Here is a 22,014-nt window from a genome sequence, read left to right on the forward strand (position 1 = left end):
ATCATACATCATTAATAATGCTAAAACACAAAGTGTTATGAACTACTAATGAAACCACTGCCTCCATCCATAACTATCAGCTGACAATATTCAGGAGCAGGTAGTTACAGAGTAGTCCGGACATTCTTTGCCGAAAATAGACTAGACAATCCACATTCGTGCCAGAAATAAAGCCATCGTTACACATTTCCGCTTGGCGTGCACGCAAACAAACGGTAAGTAATACATTTAGATATCCGTGTTTAAAACAATATTTAATCTTATTAACTCCTGATGGGAACTCTGCAAATCCGGAGTAGGATGTTCACATCCTTAGCTACTATTCCTGGAAGAACACTTGTCAAACTGTACATTTTATTCCTTCTGACTTCTAATAATATACCTATGGGAAATAATTATTATGAGCCTTATTTTGCGAATTACGCTATCAAATTAATAAACTACAAGGAAACCTTTTGTTACTCATAATACACATACTTGAAAACAACGCATTAATTTGTTCTTAAAAGGTTCAAAACACATCTTTTGCACACTAGTTTTCTACGATCCACTCAGTTCCTCTTCTTATAATATTGACACATGGTTGTTATTTTCACGTACAATAAAGGCAGTTGAAAGGAGTTAACTAGTCATGGTTCATGAAATATTTAGACTCATTACGTATTTGTTAAAACAAGATCGTGGGTATCGGACGTAGGGGTGACCAAACGTCTGGGTTTAAGAGAACATGTTCTCTTTAAGATTTGTCCTCCTGTCCTACCAGCTTGTATGCAAAATGTTCGGCTTTTTCTCGAACGCTTAAATGTTCATAAATAGTAACAAGTTAAAAAATTCTTCAGCTTTCCGAAGCCCCAAGGATAGACAATGAAAAGTTGTTGCAGCACACACTAAATTCCACGACATGTGAACTGCCGTTTGATTCAGACAAGTTGAGGTTGATACGTTCATTTTGATATAATGTATCATATTTTTTTAACTGAAGTGATAATTTGTCTTACTAATAATATATTTAATCAATACAATGAATTAGTTCCAATTATTTCATACATTTATTTTTAGTATCATTCTAAAAATGTGTATTAAAATCAGTTATAATTTTAAAGATAAAATGTTTAACAATGAAATTTATTATTATGCCCAACAAAATAATAGTCTCAAATAATACTTTCATCCGTCGATATATATTTTAAAAATATTATTTCCTTTTATTTTTCGATATATATGTCAAAACAAATACAATTTGAGTTTTCTTACTTGAATTATGAGCAAAGAAGTACTAATTTATAATGTACGATTTTTAAATAATTTATAAACATTTTACCCAAAGTTTACAAGAATATTTAATAGTGTCCTAATTTTTTTTATCAAATGTCCTCTTTATTTATCCCCAAAAGTGATTGTTTTAAGAATTTGCGTATCGTCAACCTGATCGGACTAGACTACGTGAAAAAATAAAACACCGGTTATATTTATAGTTAATGAAATTTTACTGTAAAAATGGCTAAAAGATAAGTCCCTGATCCAAATTCATTCACCAATTTTTTTTTTTAATCAAAGAAATGTATAAAGGATTTTTGAACGAGAAAGATGATTGATTCGAAACGGGAGGTTCCGGATTGAATTACAAGAATAAAGGTGCCAATATCAAATATATACAGTTCTTAGTAGCCGTTATTAATTCAGCTGTTTCTCAAGTGCCCAACAGAAAATACTACAGTTAATTATGCACCAGTAAGAAGACTGATTGGAAGTGCCACCCGAGCCTTGAACACATCCGTAGGCGGAATTTAGCAGAAAGTAAATCACAAAAGATTCAATAAGGAGGGTTTTTCTCCGTAGTATTGTCTTACCTTACTTTCGGGATCTGTTTTAGATCTACAGCGATTACGGAACACGACGATTAACACAATAGGAAGCAGGTGACAATACCAGATGAGATGACCTAAAAAAATATAGAACGTTAACCTCGACAACCTAGGGTACGAGGGAAATAACAATTATTACTATGCAGAGGGGTTTAGAGCAATATAACCGTTCCAATGTGACAAAGTATAGAGCTGCCTAGTAGAGCAGAGAGCAGGCAGGGGTTATCCACCTCTGTGTTGTCCAGCCGCTTGCTACAGTCAGCTAGCTGATCTACAGTTTTAATGCCGTGTCGTTTCTGATTGATGAGCTTTTAATCTCTTAAAGGCGCCTAACCGTTTATACGTGAAATATGATTTTAAATCTCTCTTCACTGCCATCTTCCTTGGAGGCACACAAAGATATTTACAAACGTAGTGTTCATAAAATACGGCTGTATTGTGATATTCCAAATAATCCAAGTTCGTTAAGATTTTGGAAACAGCGTAGTCGTTGCACCGGTCACGACTACACCAGCTATGATTGAATGAAAGGTTTGCACAGAAGGAAAGCTGCCAGTTAAATGCCGCAGGAAATAAATTAAACGTACATTCTTTTGTTATCCATTGTGTTTTTTTTACAGTTCGAGGTCATACTTTATTTACGTATGTTTATGTACTTTATTCATATGTTTATTTATATATTTTTACTCGATTATATTCGACCATAGAAAGGAACAACACACAGTAATATCACATATCATCCACTTTAAAATGTATTCTTTGACAGAAAACAAATAAAAAAAATTTTTTAAGGAATCAATCATACTATCATTTCAGATATTTATAATTGGCCAGACATAGCTAGCTAGCTATACGTGTGCCTCACAAAGACGGACGCACACCGAAACGTGAACACAAGTACGTTTCCTTCACTCTTCCCTTGGCCTTTGTATTGCTGACACTTAACTCGAACCATTAGAGCGTCCTAATAGGATCAGTCTTCCAGCGAGTTTGACAGGCTGAGCAAACCCACGCAACGCTACCTGAGGGACACATTGTCTGCGCACTATTAGGAACAATGGGGAATGAGAAAGGCGACTTAATGATTAGGGTGGCTTATTGTTCCCTTTGCCTAATTAGAGATTAGACAATGTTGCTAACCTCTTTACTTAAAACCAGTGTAGACTTTGGATGATAGAGCCCCAGTGGAGAGGTAGTGTAGAATCAGTTGATTTGTAGACATATTAAAATAACTGTCATAGGAGTATATCATATGATTCTTTCTCTATTTATTTCCCTAGTACTTAATTACGGAAAATCTACATTGCAAGGGGAGTGTAATACACAATCCTTTTGGAGTATAATATGGTTGTTCCTATTACTTTGCAAGATAGCCCGAACAACCTATCCCAGTAGGGATAGCATATTGTAGGAAGTAAAGCACTGTACTTTATCAGAAAGTAGATGGCATCAACATGATCCTTTAACGGATCAATGCCCGGTTAAGGGAAATTTCGACGTGGCGCCAACAACACACAGTAGCTTGTCGACAGTGCTGCAACAAAACCCGGTCGAGGAGATCTCAACCTAATGCCAACTAACAGCACACCACAGCTTGCCGACAGTGCTGGAACAAAACCCGGTTCGAGGGGGATCTCAACGTAACGCCAACTAACAGCACACTAGCTTGCCGACAGTGCTGCAACAAAACCCGGTCGAGGGAGATCTCAACCCAACGCCAACTAACAGCACACTGCAGCTTGCCGACAGTGCTGGAACAAAACCCGGTTCGAGGGGGATCTCCCGGGATCTCAACGTAACGCCAACTAACAGCACACTAGCTTGCCGACAGTGCTGCAACAAAACCCGGTCGAGGGAGATCTCAAAGTAACGCTAACTAACAGCACACTGCAGCTTGCCGACAGTGCTATAACAAAACCCGGTCGAGGGAGATCTCAACCCAACGCCAACTAACAGCACACTAGCTTGCCAATATCGACACCCACTTGTCAATGAACGCAGATGAATGAATCTGAGTATTCAAATGAAGACTCTCGCAGTGACTAGACTGGTGGGAAGATAACGGGGCAGCGGCGAGGGGAGCGGAGCTCCAGGAGGCACAAAAAACACCACGTGGTGGCTTCTGGAAGCACACATGGCGCGGGGACTGTATCAACAAGCACCTGGGCCGGGTCTAGACCATATGATCTGCCGCCAGCTGATCTCATCTCGCCTCCCGCGTTACTATTGATTGTTCACCCGCACCCCACACGCGACACAGATACACCTGTTACTGGGATTGCGGACCTTGCCGTCAGTACCCGACTGCCCTAATCGGGATTATGTAATCACGGTCAGAGATTGTGACTGTAGGGGAGGGGGGGTTGATTGAATAAAATATCCCCTGGAGAACAGATGTCGAGGTTTCCTGCACTTAATCTACTTATGGTAGATAATTTAGATCTGTGTCAAATATCTGGCAACAGAAAATTATTATTTTATATTACAGTAGCTATTTTGGCAAACAAAAAATTAAACTAATTAGTAAACACTGATGATTATACATAACGCAAGTTTGTCCCACATAGGAATGGGGTCAACTGCCCCTACCGCGGTTCCCAACTACAACTTGTTGATGAATTATTACCGACTCCTAAATGTCGGAAAACCGGTATTGGATTTGCCCGAATCATTGTTATAGAGACTTTAACTGATTGTGGAATTAATAAATAGCCGATAGCTGTCACCGCCAAAGTAGATTTCTGCGGATACCAAAATAATCCACTAAACTGTGTCTTAAATCTTTGCTATGTTCGTCATTCTTTAAATATAAATCATGCTTTCCCCAATTTAACATAATTCATTCATTTTTGCCAATTGTATTTTCTCCCTCAAAATTAAATTTCTATAAAGGGTCTGTACTTATCGAACAAATTACAAGTGGTATTTAGTTTTGCTAAACAATCCAAATTACGTCGTCACTTCTGCTTTATAGTATTTATACTTTCTAAAATATCATTTTTTCAGGAATAGAAAACTTTAGACATTTAAAATTCCAATAAAATATTTTACCGATTTCTTTTTCAGAATGAAGTTTCTTGGTACAGACTACTTCGAAAGGTAACTGCCTGGAACTGTTAAACTACATCTGCATTGCCAGGGAGTATTACAAGTTTATATATTCTTTACAAATAGAAAACCTAACAAATGACGATGTTCATAAATTATAATGCCTACTTTAGGGATAAGTGCCTACTTTAGGAGGTTTTATAATTGGATCACTTAATACAAGATCGATACTGAATTAGTATATATGTCTATATATACATAAACACGCGCACGCGTGTGTAATTTATTGATTGACATTCGCATAATACTCCGATTATCAAATATTGATAATGTAGCTAAATCAAAACGCAACAGAAGTAGTGGCCAATGGGTATGAACAGTTCTAAGTCGCAAATTCTGGATACAAATTATAAATCCAAATTGACAAGTCAAGTTTTGAACATAACTTTTAATACTTCCAAATTAACGTGAACAAAAACAACGTCAATCAAAATAACGGGCACAGTGTAGTCATTGAAACACACAAATATAATCAAAAACTGCAGCTTGACGTTGTTTTTGTATGCAAAAATACAAAATACTAATTTAAGAAATGCCAAACTTATGTTTCAATTGCATGTTATTAAAGATGACTGATTTCGGACAAAATAAACTACGACTAATCAAATGTATACACAAAATAAGAACCAATAGACTACTAGTTATTTACTGATGATGACGAAAGTTTGTCAATTAACATGAGGGAGTCCCTAATTAAAGTGAATAGGTAGCGGCAAGCAAATCCGGTATGAGAGATGAGATAGTGTCGACAAGACTGTGGGGGCGAATGTTGACACGGCGTGGGTGATGGGGAGGAGAATGTGGGGGGGGGGTGGGCAGAGGTGTCAAAGGGATTACAATTTGCCGGCAGGATCAAAACTCCTTCCGAGATTCAAATAGCTTTCCTTTAGCAGCACGTGAAACAAAAGAACTTCACATATCGCCAGTTGTCTGTTACCACTTGTAAAGGAAATATTTGTCGTGTATGACGGCATAACAGTTTATACCACGATATTGATCAAGCCCGGTTACTGTTCTCACACGACCTTCAACTGCTGGATGTACCATTGGTAAATTCCTAGAAGCTGAATCCTCGGGCGAGTCTATGTGTACACAGGGGTAGGTTTGCTACACGACTATACCTATTGCTGGACTATACCTACTGCTATTATGGTGTCTATCGATTGCTATTCAAGTAAATGTCATGTAGAGGATTTTAGACTAATCAACTAAAATTAAGAGAATTTTGCTCACTGTGATTTTTTAAGAACATTTGGTTGAAAATTACACTTTTAATTTAGTAATGCAAATAATATAAAACTTAATTATATAGCAAAATGGCGGGAACACCATAACTTAAACACATTAAGGTCAAACAAAATAAACTAAAATAGTTACTCTAAATTATTGTAAGTGGCCAACAATAGTGTTGTAATAAATACTGAATGACTTTATAGACATTGAAGTTTACTAACAGAGAGGAACTACTTGAGATGGATTGCATAAAAATATATGTTCATTAAAACACCGTAGTGTAAATAAAACGATAACAACAAAATCAATTAAGTCCACAGAACATTCTGTGCACACGTCACAAAAACTGGCCCACTCGAAAACACAGAGTTATAACTAAAACAAGCATAAGGGTGCCAACAATACCTAAGCGGGTATCAAATAGCGTTGAGACGGGTCATGTTGAGCGGTGGCGGTGGCGGTGGAAGCGACGATACCGGGGTGACCCACACACAACACTTCTGCCCACGGACTGAGCGTTGGTGGGCCGTCAGTGAATGAGCGCCGCCATTGGTCGATACCGCCACTGACGTCACGACGGGCCAGCCAATCGCGCGCCCCCACCCCATTGCACAACCACACGGCACACACCGTCGCTGCCTCGACCTCGCGCTCAGCTGACATGACGCTCTAATCAAACTGTTAACCGCGCTTTATCGTTTTACATCCCCTAGCCACAGACTGTGGTCTAGCCAGCCGTCGATGATAAAAAAATGTAAAAGGGTGATTGATTACAAAAAAAAGGAAAAATTAAAGTTACGCCTAAATTGACACCATCAGGACACATTTTTTCCTCGATATTTTACCCTTTTATGTTAAGCTCCCGGAAAAGAGGTCTTATAAATTCGCATAATCCTTTAATCCCTTTGTCCTACAAATAATAAACAATCGTTTTAAACCATCCTTGATCAAATTAAATTGTGTCAAAATCAATGTTTACGGAATGCATTCTATTGTTAAATCAAATAAATGAATCAAGAGGTCTCATTTTTTTCTCTCTGACGTATCATTATTAGGAACATGATTATTGGAAAAACAGTATTTCGTAAAAACATTATTGTTTAACAGTCCGGTTCAATTTTGAATTAAATTATTTCGCTAGCATAATGAGGTATTCGACGTTTTCAAAGGAAATCTAGGAACAGTGTTCGCTTCAATACAGGGGGTGGGGAGAGATAGTCATGCTCAACCCTTCAAAGCAATTGGTTCGACAGTCAAATATTTCGTACCAGCATTAATCCTGCGTTTGGAATATTTCATAGACTGCAGGATAGCGACTGAGGGATTGCCCCGCTGAGAGGAACTGTATGAAGGTTCTGGCAATCCCACTAATGTTCTGATGTACCATTTAGAAATTATGCATGTTTTACGAATAGCTATTGTCATTTATACAAAAGGGTTAAAATGTGAAAAATTAAAGGTTTTTCAAGATCAGTGTCAGTGTCGGGTATATTTTTTACTCAGCTGCTAACTCACGTTTTAGAAAGAATATAATTTCCTCGGGTAGATTACTAATACAAGAGCGACAAAGAGGTCTTCGCAAATCAAATTATCTTCCCCAAGTTCCACCAAACAATAAAGAGGATAAAAAGCGCCTGAGCAGAAACAACGTTACAAAATATTGTTAATAAACAAAGCGGAAAATTTCTTGAATGCACTAAGTGTTAGGCCAACACTTACACGCTCAAAATCATAAGCGGACGCTCTTCAAACGCCTTCTATGATAGAAACAAATTTTTTAACTGGCAAATCACGAGGAAAAGTGGCATAATATTGAATATCTATTGAATTTTTTACAGTTTGCAACAGGTTAAAAGAAAAACAATAAAATTGAACTTGACAGTTTAATTGACTACCGTATATGAAAAATAAGGGGTAATATACGATCCGATCAATTTAGATGAATTATAACAAAGTAGCCTACTAGATCAGATAAGAGTTAAAGTACTTAATGATAAATGTAAGAAATTATAATTATAATAAGCTAATTGTTATAGCTATAGTGCTGTCTCACACAACATTCTTTTGTATCATTAGGGAAGACAGCGAGAAGAAAGCCAATAATTCCATTGTCCTGAGAGACGTCACAGCATTTGACAAAATTGAAAAATATTGCGTCTCATTCCGAATTACAGTTTATGTACATTATTTCTGGAACACGCAAACTGTTCAATTAGTTCACTTTAGAAATTACGTACGTCACATTTAAAGGAGTGCTAGTTTTATTTTTTAATTATTATATTTCTTACATTAGATAATGTGCTGATATTAAATGTTACTTTTTCCAGTACTCGAACCCTAATTCTTGCAATATGAAAACTCTGACTTGTGAGATCTAAATTGTGCCAAAATGTTTCCTGCTGATAGGTAATTTGATTTAATGTTTGTTCGCAAATTTCTTCAAATGACGCTGATTATAAGATTACAGGTAAATTCACGAGTTAACAAGATAACTTGATTTGTACTGTTTTAATCCAATGTACAGAATCAATTATGGAATGTATCAATATTACTCCATTTCTCAACAATATATCACCTATAAAACCAAAATTTTCGCAGTAAAAAGATATAGGTATAGCCATACCGTATCGCATCGGAATGTACGTTACACATATTTGTATCGAATGCTGTTTCCGCCAAGACCGATTGTGCTATAGTTTCTATTTGGCATTGTAGGACGAGGTGGTTGGTTGTAGCTAACTTTTCTATAACCCCAATTCCTACTGAATTGGGGTTATAGCCATCTTTAATTCCAAGGCATTACCTACCAGAAGACGAGAGGACCGTATCGTGTGGTACGTACCCCATATGAAGACCGGAGGGGTGAGAGCTTCAGACCACCTCATTAGCGGCGAAAGCGTAGTTATTGTATCGAGGACGAGAACCGAGTCTCGGGATTCCCCACATGAGGAGTGTCCTCGCCAGGTGTCACGAGGCACTCACGGTGACTCGCGACTTTCACCCCTCAGGCACTACACCCCGTCCTCGCACGCGAAACGCTAAGCGATCTGGACTTTCTCTAGTACACCACCACGCAACTTCCGCCAGTTCCGACTTGTTTTCGAGCCACAAGAATGCGATTATGTGCCGTGCAAAACAAAAGAATGTTGAAAAGTGTCGTTTTCGAACAGGATCTTCCGCACAAGTAAACGTTCTTTCTGGGCGAGCTTGGAATTTTAGGGGGTTGTCAGAGAATAAATTGCATCGAGTCCTATTGCTGCACGGCTGGCGCAAATTTGATTAACTGACTTTTACACTAATGCTATTACACCGTGGTGTATAATTCTTTGGTTACTCTGGTACGAAGATAAGAGCCTAGATTTAATTTTAAATTCAATATTTTTACCCTTAATTTCTTTAAATTGCGACTAATATGTTTAAGTAACAAACTAATCGATTCAAAACGTAACATTTAATTTACAAATATAATTAGTTATTTGAATCCAAATACTGTAACTACAGATTAATATTAATATACAGGTTTTGTTAGGTATGTTTTTCACCATTCACTTTACGATCTTGCCACCTTTGACCGACTAAAAGTGCGACTCAGAGAAGGACAAAATAATCACACCCACTCTTTCCAAGTGCCACAATACCCCTAACCAACCGCGCATATCAATTTCCTTGATATTGTAAAAAGCGCATTCCATAACTCCGACAAAATGAGAGATTTGTAGTACATACTGATATATCTCTTAATTGTCAATACAGGAAATCTGTTAAAAGGAATCGCTTACACAAACTGATTTCAGACAGAAACACAGAACAATCGGACGAATGGTTTGGCCAGCCGGTATAGATTATTGCATGCAACAGACGAGCTTGTGGAAATCTCCAGTTTCAAGATAAATCAATTGATGATAATTTCGCTAGTTAATACACGATTATGCATTAATTCTTTGTGCGCAGAATTCGGTTGGAAAGCTTGTCCTGTGTTGCAAAACGGTCTTGCCATTTATCACTAAAGGTTTATCATGGTTTATTTACGAATCATCAATGCCATGTAGTTTTTGGATGTTGAAATGTGATACACACAGAATATAAACTTTAAGAATATTAAAATAATGAAGTAATACAGTCCCCAAACATTTTCTGGACTAGAATTGCCATGCGTAACCTTGCTCCAAGATACACTATATAATTCATACCAACCAATTGATAAAAGTAAAATCAATAAAATTACGAAATGAATACATTTGTAAAAACAAACTGAATAGACCCATATGAGATTCAAACGTGAAATATTAACACATGTATTCCAATAAATGCATAATTTTATTTTGGCTGCGTTTCTATAGTAATTTTGACACACCAAACTACAATACAAGTGTTCATATTAGTGAAACACAATTTAACTAACGAAAATGTTAATGTATTATGTAGCACGATTTAAGGAGAAATATTTAAAATGTAGACTTTAAATTTCGCATCAAACTACATTTCTACACAACATTTATCAAATTATTGTAGAAATTGATGTAATTGGGAATCCTGTTTCAACAAAATACAAAGTCCGCTTGGCCAAACGAACGATAAGAGATGAAAACTAACCACGTTAGTGAACAGCTCGTATGAGACATCAGCACACGGTTTTGCAACAGCCGTTATTGACGTAGAGAACATGCAGTGGACTTCAATGTCAGTCCGCCTGTCCCAGACATACCTTTTTTTATTTTAAGTTGTAACATTACGAAAGTTTGGTGGTAATACGTCAGATAATTAGAGTGTATTGCCATTTCCAATTGAAAAATAATGCTGTCACTGTATAAAGTACAACAAAATATAACGTCATATCGATTGTACGGGCACATAACATATATAATTGGTGTTTCGTATTTCAGAATTTGACCCAAGTACTTTCATTTTTGTACGATTTTAAGCTTCACTGTTAAAAATTCAACATGTATTCAACTACATTAGAGGCTATAAGAAACTGTAATAGCAGTGACTACTTACAATTTGACAATATATTGTACATTGATTCTCTTCCTGATAATACTTCGTACATGATGACACTTAATTATTTTACTAAATCAACGTCGTATGGCAGGAAGAGTGTAGTGTGAAAACAACCAGTGCCTAGCATCTATTTAACATTAGCTCACTCAGTCATCCGTTCTGACCAATGTGTTCACTCGGTTATATTAGGTTATTTTTAAATTAAAATTCTACCTTGTTTACCTAACTAGTATATATAAAATGAACTACATAACTTAATATTTCTGTAGGTAATTACAAAAGCATTGCATACATTTCATTCTTTTAGTTCACACAAATAAATATTAGCCGTGATATTGATAAAATATTTGTATATTTATCAACCGGATAATATTAATATCAAAAACTAAAAAAAGGTCATACGTGTTCTATCAAATCAAAACAACGTGCGATGATACAACACATAGCACCTGTGATTGAAATATGTTCTCTATGTTTTCAATTTTTAATCACAAATAGTGAGGTGAGGGTGTGGAAGGGAGGAAGGAGTTCAACGCTCCAGAGTATGACAAGATGCCAGGATGGAGGAGTGCGCCGGATGTCCGGAGAGACGACAGCTGCTGGAGCCGGGGACGCGTGCTCCAGCACTCCGCACTCCAGTACTCCAGGGCAGCGCCGCAATAATGCACGGAGTGTGCGGTCGCGGTAGTTAGCGACGGACGGGAATAGCCGGGTGTAACAGCGATAGCGAGAGGAGAGAAAGGGTTCAAGCGAGGTGGGGCGAGGGAAGCCAATCTCAGATGCCAACAATAGACACACGCACGCGGGAGATAAGAAACAGCGTATCGTCACTACACATACAACAACCCTTACATTAGTACTATGACTTTCTTAGACAATTGATGAGAACCGACTTGAGTATAGGCTAATACATAATAACGCCGAGTCCATGTATAAAAACGCCTCCAACAATCCTCGGGATATCGGTGATGCGAGGGATACAGAACGATACAATTCTTATGGAAGAAAAATACACTACAAAGCAAAAATATTAGTGAAAAAAAATACAGATAAATGATATACAAACCCCAATCATACAACAGTACGTTCTGTTCTAAGAAACTTAACTCGTCAACTTACGGAAAAAGAACAAATATTTATTAATAATGTGATATACAAAAAAGGACGTCCGATCATTTGATAAAATGTTTTGATTTGAATAAACAGTTAAGAAAATACAATTTGATCCAACACTTTATACCCAAATAACCATGTAAAATATTGGCACGATTTTCTTGAAACGTAGTTTCAAATAATTTTATTCTACAGATGTTGTTTACTCAACTATCTACTTTTTTTCTATTTGACTACTCAACTAGTCATATTTTCTAAAACAACAGAATAAAATGATAATTCCTTGGAGTAACTAAATGTAGACGTTTGTAATCCTGAGTTAATATGTTTCTTAGCGGACTATAAGTTTTGGCTTTGAATTGCATACATAACCAACAGAAAAAAATAGTTTATATACACAACGTTGGGTGTTTTAGCAAAGACTCAAACGTCCTATTTAAAAAATCGCTATTTTTAGAGGAAAATCACTTTTTGAACTAGTAGGCAACTTTACTTACTGTTGTCAAAACAGAAATATAGAGAGTGTAACATTTTTCATCGCTGTGTATGGCAGTAGTGGGCTGCTTTCCAATATTGCTGAGACCTGCGAAAATCATCGTTACCCTCGTAGCTAAGTCAGCTGATTTTCCCTTTCCCAACATAACTTTTCTTATGTAAATAATTATTTCCGTATGTAAACATCTCTTCCCCTGTATGAACACATCAGTGTAATTCCGTTACTTGTTTTATCAGTCCTATGTTCAAACATCTGTTTTTAACACAAAAATTAATATAAAAGAGGGTTAAGTTTCCTTTTAGAAGAATAATTACTACCGTGGACTATTGGATTATCTATAAACATCTTGAAAGTTCTATTGTAGTAATAAAATAGAATCCCAATACGTTACTTTCGAGATTAGTAATGAAATATAGGCTACTGTTGACGGGCGATTTATTATTTAAGTTAAGCCTATAAAAAATAACCTTGTTTGCAACACAGGACACGAAGACTCTTTTTGTGTACTCAGCGGTACAAGTCCATCAGACATACAAGCAATAATAGCAGTCGACGTAGATTGTTACATGTTTGTGGTAAAGCTCCAGCTACAATTCAATGTAAATATTCGAACAGTTAACATAAACAATATTTTACATACAATGTAGATACATACGTCTTTCAAAACAACAAATATTTCAAGCTTTACTTTAAGGCTGTGCAAGCTATTTTGGGTTTGGAAAATACTTCTATGTTTAGATTCATAGCTTTTTAAGATCATTTCTCTGAATACAGAAAAAGTTGACAAAATTGATTATCACTCCACGTGAAATTACAGACATTACAAAAAGAAAATTTAGGCATTTTGTAATCAGGACAAATTAAAAAAATTCAGAATATAAAAATGTGAAATTTGTACGTATATGTGCACATAAGTTACGGTTTCTAGTAGTGACATGTTTCTTATTCATTTATAACTTAAGGAAATTATATTTAAAATTAAATGTACTTTAAGAAAATTAAGTATTTTAAATTACTTGTTCTTGACAAAATTATTTGTTTTATAATTTGTCACTAAAAAGATAATTTTGTGTAGATTTTCTTATAACACGTAACCAATGAACTCAAAACCAATCGACAAAATGTGTGGGTTTCAGACATGCCTTGTTGACATTGTTAGCAACCAATCCTAAGACTTTCAACAATTGAAGAGGAATATACATAACTAGCAACTCTGAAAAGGGATTTCCACATCATATTACAAAAGGTGTTACAATAAAATTAATAAAATAGTTGATACTGAATATATAACTGTGTTACTTGTACTAAGCATATTTACACATACACTGTTTGTACTAGTATCAAGGACAAAGATACTTAGCAATTTAGGGAACTGAACATTCTGAACTAGTCACATTTCAATAAACTGACGGCTTTTTCAACAGCCCAATATTTTTCACTTTGATTTTGCATAAACGATAAAACCAACAGTGTCAAATATAGTTAAAGGATTTAAAGTTTTCAAATGGCAGCAATTTATATCCCACATTTTGTCCTCTTTCTTTTAAACCCTTATCATATAATTTAAAATCATACACAAATGAGGTGAATTACAACACTATTTATTATTTCGTACCGATGAGTTATTAATGTATTATTATTATTAAATCAGAGCTGTATTACGGGAAAGAACTGTAACTTCTACACACAACAATTACTAGTAAAAGTAAAACCAATAACTGTTTTAGTACTAACTATTGTTGAGTCTTCTCCACCTCAATAAGGAAGGAGGTGTGCTGTAAGTGCTAAAAAAGTTATCTGCTCGTTATATTGGAGACGTCTTGTAAAAATATTAAACACACAATAAGCTGCAGATTATTTATAAACTGGATTAAAAGTTTAGGAAGTGGCGAGGGGTGGGGGTGGTTGAAGCGACCCGTATATAATTATCGGAAAACGTCGTTGTGAACGCATTAAAGTGAAATAATAACGGAGGTACTGCAAAGGTTGGCGGGTAATTGATTTACTGATGAAGTTATGTTTATGCATGAGGGGGGCGAGGGTGCTAAGTTGCGAGACGTTCACAGTAATGTGGTTGACTGGGCTCAAGCTGCGAGTTTACCACCAATAAGGGTCACACCTCCAAGGTCAAAGGGAATACTTGACTACAACACCGACCAACAACTGCGATGTTAACGGGTTGAAACACAAAATTAAGTCCTCAAACGTAGAGTAATATGTAGTCAACAATGTTTACCAAATACACAACACCATATAAAGGTTTACGAAAAGTGGGAATATATATTAAAAAGGATTGTAAGGAAACTAAGGAAATTGTACAGACATTCTGATGTCATTACGGAAGAGCAAAACTTTTTAACCAAAACTTTCGTTAGCTAAGCAATGGTAAATATAAAAGTAGTAGAGGCTAGAAAATCGAGCTGTAAATTGAATTGCAATATTTACATGGATAACCCCCATTAATATTGTTGTATACAATTTTACATTGTCCCATCTAGGAAGGCAGTTAGATTATTAGCCGACAATGAGCCAAACGGCTCCTACGATTGTGTCAACGGGGTGGTCTACTCTTTGTCCTCCCAGAGAATGGAGTTCAGGCGACTTTACCTGCGGGATTGTCTCAACATCCGAGACCGGAACACCGTAAAATTGTGGGACTCCTACGTTACGATTGGTTTTTTACTGCATTATAGACCAGTAATGTAACTCATCCACCTGTCACATTCAGTACTCACTCATAATCACCTGATAGCATGTAGCAGATATGTCTGCATCTCTAGCTGTGCGTCTATAATTGAATGACTAGTTATAGAATTGTATAGAATGAACCCACAAACATCCTTAATTTATCCTTAAGCCAGCCAATCTACATAAAACGTTATTTAACCATTTAATGAAATTTCAAATAGGAATGAAAATGTTGGAAAATCATCGAATAAGAAATACCAATTTACTTGTGAAAACAAGTGTCTGAAATATTTTTAAACACGAATCCATTCTCATACTATATTAATATTTTACTAGGTTATTTACAATAGTACAAGTATTTGTGGATTTTTATAATTATGTACTTAAAAAAAAAGTACAGTTAAAGTCTTGAAATTTAGAGCTCCTAGAGCAATTAATTGCCAGTTCATGTTTATTTGGCGAGTCTTTGGAAACCGTACATAGCCGTATTAAAGAAACTGTTTGAGATGAAAATGTTTAACTTTGTATTTTTTGCAGTCTCAGTTCTTACTACGAGTATGTTTAAGAAAAAAATCTTAAACGATGAGGTCGTAAATTGAATGTGCTGATTTGACATACGGCTCGAGTATCACTAAAGTGTTCACTACAAAACATCATTTATTAATTCGCTTATAAGCATTACCGCAACACCATTCAGCTACTGCTTGCAAATATTCTCCAAGTACATCCCGTCCAAACATTGGCCACCTACGGATCAGTTACAATACTCCTGGAGCACTTGTACTTGTAGGCCTACTTGGAGCACAACACACTCGACGATCCCCTTTTTGTGCAACACAATTTGTTACGGATTGCAATACATACAAATTTACAAACTGTCGATTATCTCTATTGCGTAAACGGATAACAAACACGGGTATAACGGCTGAGATGACTCGGCTTCGACTACGGACACAAGGGATGTGCCAGGACAGACCGAGGGTGAACGACCTCCGGCCTTAACCTAAACACCACTAACAGGTGTTGGGGCTGTAACATCCCGCCTACTGAGAGAGGCACGGACTCACAACACATACGCACGGAGCGCCGAGCCCCCGACACTACATTCAGTCTGTAGCGTTGTCGATTTTATATAATCGACTGTCAGTAGGAAGAGAGAAAGAGAGAGATGAACACAATAAACATTCACACACAAAATTACACATCTTCAAAATTGCTTCAAAGCAGTAAAAACCGAAAATCGAAAACTTTGTGTTTATTATCGAATAATATCCGCCCGCTTTTTCCAGGCCAGTAATCAAAGAAGGGTGTAACTGCCCTGTGGTCTCGATAGTCCATATTTCGGATATAAAGTAGACCAGTGTAACTTATTCATGTTTACGTACTTCAATGGACTGGGGAAACCCATAGTTTACAGTGTGCCAGTAATCAAAGAAGGGTGTAACTGCCCTGTGGTCTCGATAGTCCATATTTCGGATATAAAGTAGACCAGTGTAACTTATTCATGTTTACGTACTTCAATGGACTGGGGAAACCCATAGTTTACAGTGTGCCAGTAATCAAAGAAGGGTGTAACTGCCCTGTGGTCTCGATAGTCCATATTTCGGATATAAAGTAGACCAGTGTAACTTATTCATGTTTACGTACTTCAATGGACTGGGGAAACCCATAGTTTACAGTGTGCCAGTAATCAAAGAAGGGTGTAACTGCCCTGTGGTCTCGATAGTCCATATGTCGGATATAAAGTAGACCAGTGTAACTTATTCATGTTTACGTACTTCAATGGACTCTGGAAACCCATAGTTTACAGTGTAAGGTTACAAACACATCGCTCAATTCGAATATTATAACTTATAACACAGTTTAAAGCTGCAATGGTAAATGTAGTGAACGGCCAACAGTGCAGGGCTATGTCTAAATTTTGCAGAACTAACAATATAATGAATAAATATTTGTACATTATTTATGGTTACGATGGCATCATTATTTAAGGGCCCGGAAAACCTAAGTACTGAACTACAATAATATTGTTCCTAGCCTCACTCCCTAATCCCCCACAACTTTCATTCCACAAAAATTATTAGTTATTCACCAACTGCGATAGCCAATGTTAGTGAAGAAACTCCTACGTTTATTTAAGGCCCACTGCAACTACATTTCGTAGAACAACGAATGTTAAAAATAACTGTGGAAAGATTAAACGGTGTAAAGTTTTTCATCCGATGCTGTATCTCGGAGTGGGTGAAGATAGTCAAGGGAGGAGTACTGCGCGTTCCATTCCTCTCTACTTCCTGCCAAGTAAAAACCCAAGGTCGCCCTGCGCCAGCATCTGCTAACTTGACATATCGGTGTCATCCCGGACTTTTTCACCTGGTATTTAATTGGCCTAAGCCAGGACAGAGATGGGGTTGGGCTCGCCTTACTCCCCTCACCTTACAGATCCGCTGATACACATAGTTGTGACTAGCAACGAACACACTATCACACAGGCATATCTCAATCTCCCTACGTATACAAGGTATAAGTAGCCACACCATGTAACGTGATACAGGCTTCGCCGATGATGCATGCATCAGTTAGTCTTACAGCTGCAGGTATTACTATACCACATGTTAAAACTTCATATAAGATCCATAAGACCAATGTAAAAGTGTTCGCTAACGCTCAGCCAAATTACATGGAGTAATATTCAACATTAACGCCATATAAGTTGATTATACAGAAATGAAGTTTCATGCAAATTTTTATGTCTATAGGTCATTTCGTTCTCGAACGGATAGGCAGACATAAATGTAATTTTTTCACGACCCTCGAGTGATGCTCTTCGCTAACGCTCAGCCAAATTACATGGAGTAATATTCAACATTAACGCCATATAAGTTGATTATACAGAAATGAAGTTTCATGCAAATTTTTATGTCTATAGGTCATTTTGTTCTCGAACGGATAGGCAGACATAAATGTAATTTTTTCACGACCCTCGAGTGATGCTCTTCGCTAACGCTCAGCCAAATTACATGGAGTAATATTCAACATTAACGCCATATAAGATGATTATACAGAAATGAAGTTTCATGCAAATTTTTATGTCTATAGGTCATTTCGTTCTCGAACGGATAGGCAGACATAAATGTAATTTTTTCACGACCCTCGAGTGATGCTCTTCACTAACACTCAGCCAACTAGGAAATCCGTATCGCGGAAATCAATACTTTCGCACAATCCGCCAACAACATTGCTGTACTTTTATATTATATTGATGAACAATGTTTAAAAGTATTATTTCCTACACAACTCAAGCATTTGGGGAAAGCAAGAAAACTCAATCATTTCTTTTTTTTCCCATTTGTCTTAGTGTCAACACAAACTTGTCTGGGTAGTTTGTAATATTCTGTTTTAGTGATACCTACTTTGAAGTTCACAAAATTTTAGAATTACATACGCTTTAAATTGTCACATAATATTTAACTCTCTTTTATTACTACAAAATACAACTTATAATTGGGAATGGTGTGAATTGAAAGCGATTAACTGTATAAGGGATATAATATTGTTAATAGTTGCACTGTCCTTCAGATAAAATGAGACTGAACACATTGTAATCCACGTAAAACTCAAATAAATTGCATTGATCCAACCATCCAGTCAAATCAACAACTGAAGAAATTATGTGAGTAAACTCACATTTGTTGTTGAAAATGGAAAAATTAGCAAGCTGTAAATTTTTATTGTGCTATGTATGTATAAATGTACATTGGTAATACAATATACAGGGAAAATACAAAACACTACTCATATAATATACATGTTTTGACGAGATTAACCTTGCTGAAAGGTTTTTTTAGAAAGGTCGCTCAGCAACCACCACTTTGGTGGAATAACTTAGGTTGTCTCACAACAGCAACACTTCCCAGAATGAACTTCGATTATGTCCTCCTTTATTGGCGTTATAAAGATGTTTCAAATTGAAACTTTCCTATATTATAACTGGGCATACAATAGTGTACTCAGCCCGCTTCATACAGTACTTTAATATACCATGCAATTCAAATTTCAAAATTTCATAGTGTGAACCTATTAACCGTTTCCTGAAAAAGAAATACTAACACCTTTTTTAGCAAGATTACATTTAAAGTAAGCAGAATGTATAAAAAGTTATCTTGATAATGAAATTCACTACATTGAAATGGCTCAAAACATTAAAATAAAATCAAACAGTATCAATATTTAAAGTTTAAAATGTCTGTAAGATGCTTTTATATTTTATGTTCTATCTAATATATCTGAATAAATACTGTTACACGTTGATTACTGATTAATCAGACTGTTATATCCTTTGCTTTCGCCTCTGTAGATTTGTTAGTTTTCGTCCATGATTGACGTTGTTGAGCGTTTTACACATGGAGTATTAACAATGTGAAAGTACCCAACATTAGGTTAGTTACACATTTGTTATTGCCCACCTACCTTTGTAATGCCCAAAAGAGTACTAAGACAAAGCAATGTCAAAGTCATGGGTATTGCGATATTAACCACACACAAAAGGCTGAATGCGAGAAATGCCAGTACACTTTGATCCTAGTTTAAGTTAATCCATGTATCGGTGACTACTAAAAACAAGCTGTGACTCAGTCACACCTATTTCTTGTCTCGGTGGCAGTGGCGTACTTATATGGGGGCCGTTTATCACCCCTTCCCTTCCCCCCACAATGAAAATGATAGTAAAATTCTCCAATAAGGGTACTTTTACTACTAACGTTAAAACAAATTTTACATTTCTCACTCAATAGTTTGTTTAAAGTGAGAAAAGAAAACAAAAATGAAGATGTATTTAAAAAATGCGTGTTAAAATTTTTACGTTTTTAATTAATAGTATACAAAATCACGCCCAAGATAATGACTAAGAACCCCACAACGAGACCTAATTATATTTTTAACCACCGTGTCAAGAATAACATTTCATGTGGTAATTTGTAACAACTTTTTAAAATATAATTTTAAAACATTGTTTTTAAAAACAGTATTAATTTTTTTTTGCAAAAAGAATTATACTGTGTTTAAAAATTTTTAAGTCTTAATTGGATCACAAGCGTCGGAGTTATGGATTACCAAAGTCGCAGTTTGGTTTAGACGCGCCATAAACCGGTAACACTTTTATTGTTATCGACATATAAACACTGTAAGTTATTGTTTGTAAATTACGTATTTACTTTATATTTATAAATGCAGAAGTGAACAAGCTAAATTTTAATGAAACTCTCGTTGTTGTACCTATATTAGTTAAGTTTGTGATTAATTTTCAAACTCGTGTAAATAAACTTGAGTACCTGAAGATGGATTCTCTGAATTGTACGTATTACGAAAATAATGCGAGTATAGAGCAAATTTACAGCTGTAATAAACTGACTATTATTGTACTCGTCAGTTCATACATTCATTGAAAAATGGATTTTTTGTAAATGTAGGTACATATAACATAACGCACACTGTAATACGTAACTTCAAAACCACAGTGCAGCAGTGTTGTCGCACAATGTCGTTTAGACAACTTTAACGTCATATCTTAAAAGTTAATTATACTGTACCTTAAAACATATACATTGTCACGATTTCAGTGGCGTTTTAATCAAGCTATATTGTTCAACACAACAAGGTATATTGAACAGTTGAATATTCTAGTAAAAGTCAAACACGAAGACTCAACAGATTCATTTCATTTGAAGCCGGAAATCTGTACAATAAACAGGAGGTAGAGTCAAGGAGGATAGAACACCTGACAGGAAATCAAGGAATTCTTCTTCCTGCTTGAACTGATTTTTAGCCAACTTCCTATCTTTATTCCGCGAATCATTTCCTGTTGTGATGTTTATATAAAGCATCTTGACGGATGTTTGAGACATCATCACTACCGGTTAAGACACGATTTGTCTTTACTACATACACATTCAGACTGGAATTTATTTTCAAACAATACTACTGCAGCAATGTTTATAACAAAGTACGTACCGTATAGCAAAATATAAAATGAATTTCATTACTTCGGCCTTCAGAGGCAGTGTTTAACGTGCACAATCGTACGCACTATTGTGCTAATAATTGTTTGTTCTAAAATTCAAATACCATAAAAAACAGCACACATGTATAAATAATATTTACTTATTTGGTACAAAAGGAGTAATATAACACTAGGCCAAAGTAACTAAATATATAAGTCTACAACATTAGCTATATTATTTCACTGATACAGTCACCATAATATAACTAAAAATGTCGGCATATTTTCTGTGTTTGTTTCAAAACAAATAACGCAATTCGGAAACAGTAATTTTTTAACAGAGGATTATATCGCGTCTAGGAGACCCGCGCGCGCCTTTACTTCGACACCGGACACCGGTTCTGTCTGCGATAACTACTAGTACTAAGCATTTGTGATATCACATTATTTTGTATATTGAAATATTCTCTTAACTTAAAAAGTGTGGAAAACAAATCCGAAAAAGGGAATGCATG

The 22,014-nt window shown here is 36.0% G+C and overlaps 1 protein-coding gene across 8 annotated transcripts in view; it reads right to left on the reverse strand.

The window, feature by feature from the left end:
- The window catches only part of LOC124355067 (myocyte-specific enhancer factor 2), a 191,080-nt gene that overhangs the window by 23,034 nt on the left and 146,032 nt on the right, over positions 1–22,014 (reverse strand). Inside the window, exon 1 of one of the 8 annotated variants that reach the window (XM_046805989.1) lies at positions 6,612–6,766. The exons of the other annotated variants lie outside the window; for them this stretch is intronic. The gene's annotated coding sequence lies outside the window, so the exon portion shown is untranslated. Of the gene's footprint in view, positions 1–6,611; positions 6,767–22,014 lie in introns of those variants that run through there. 8 annotated transcript variants of the gene reach the window in all.

Source organism: Homalodisca vitripennis, chromosome 2 (assembly GCF_021130785.1).
Source record: "Homalodisca vitripennis isolate AUS2020 chromosome 2, UT_GWSS_2.1, whole genome shotgun sequence".
NCBI lineage: Eukaryota > Metazoa > Arthropoda > Insecta > Hemiptera > Cicadellidae > Homalodisca > Homalodisca vitripennis.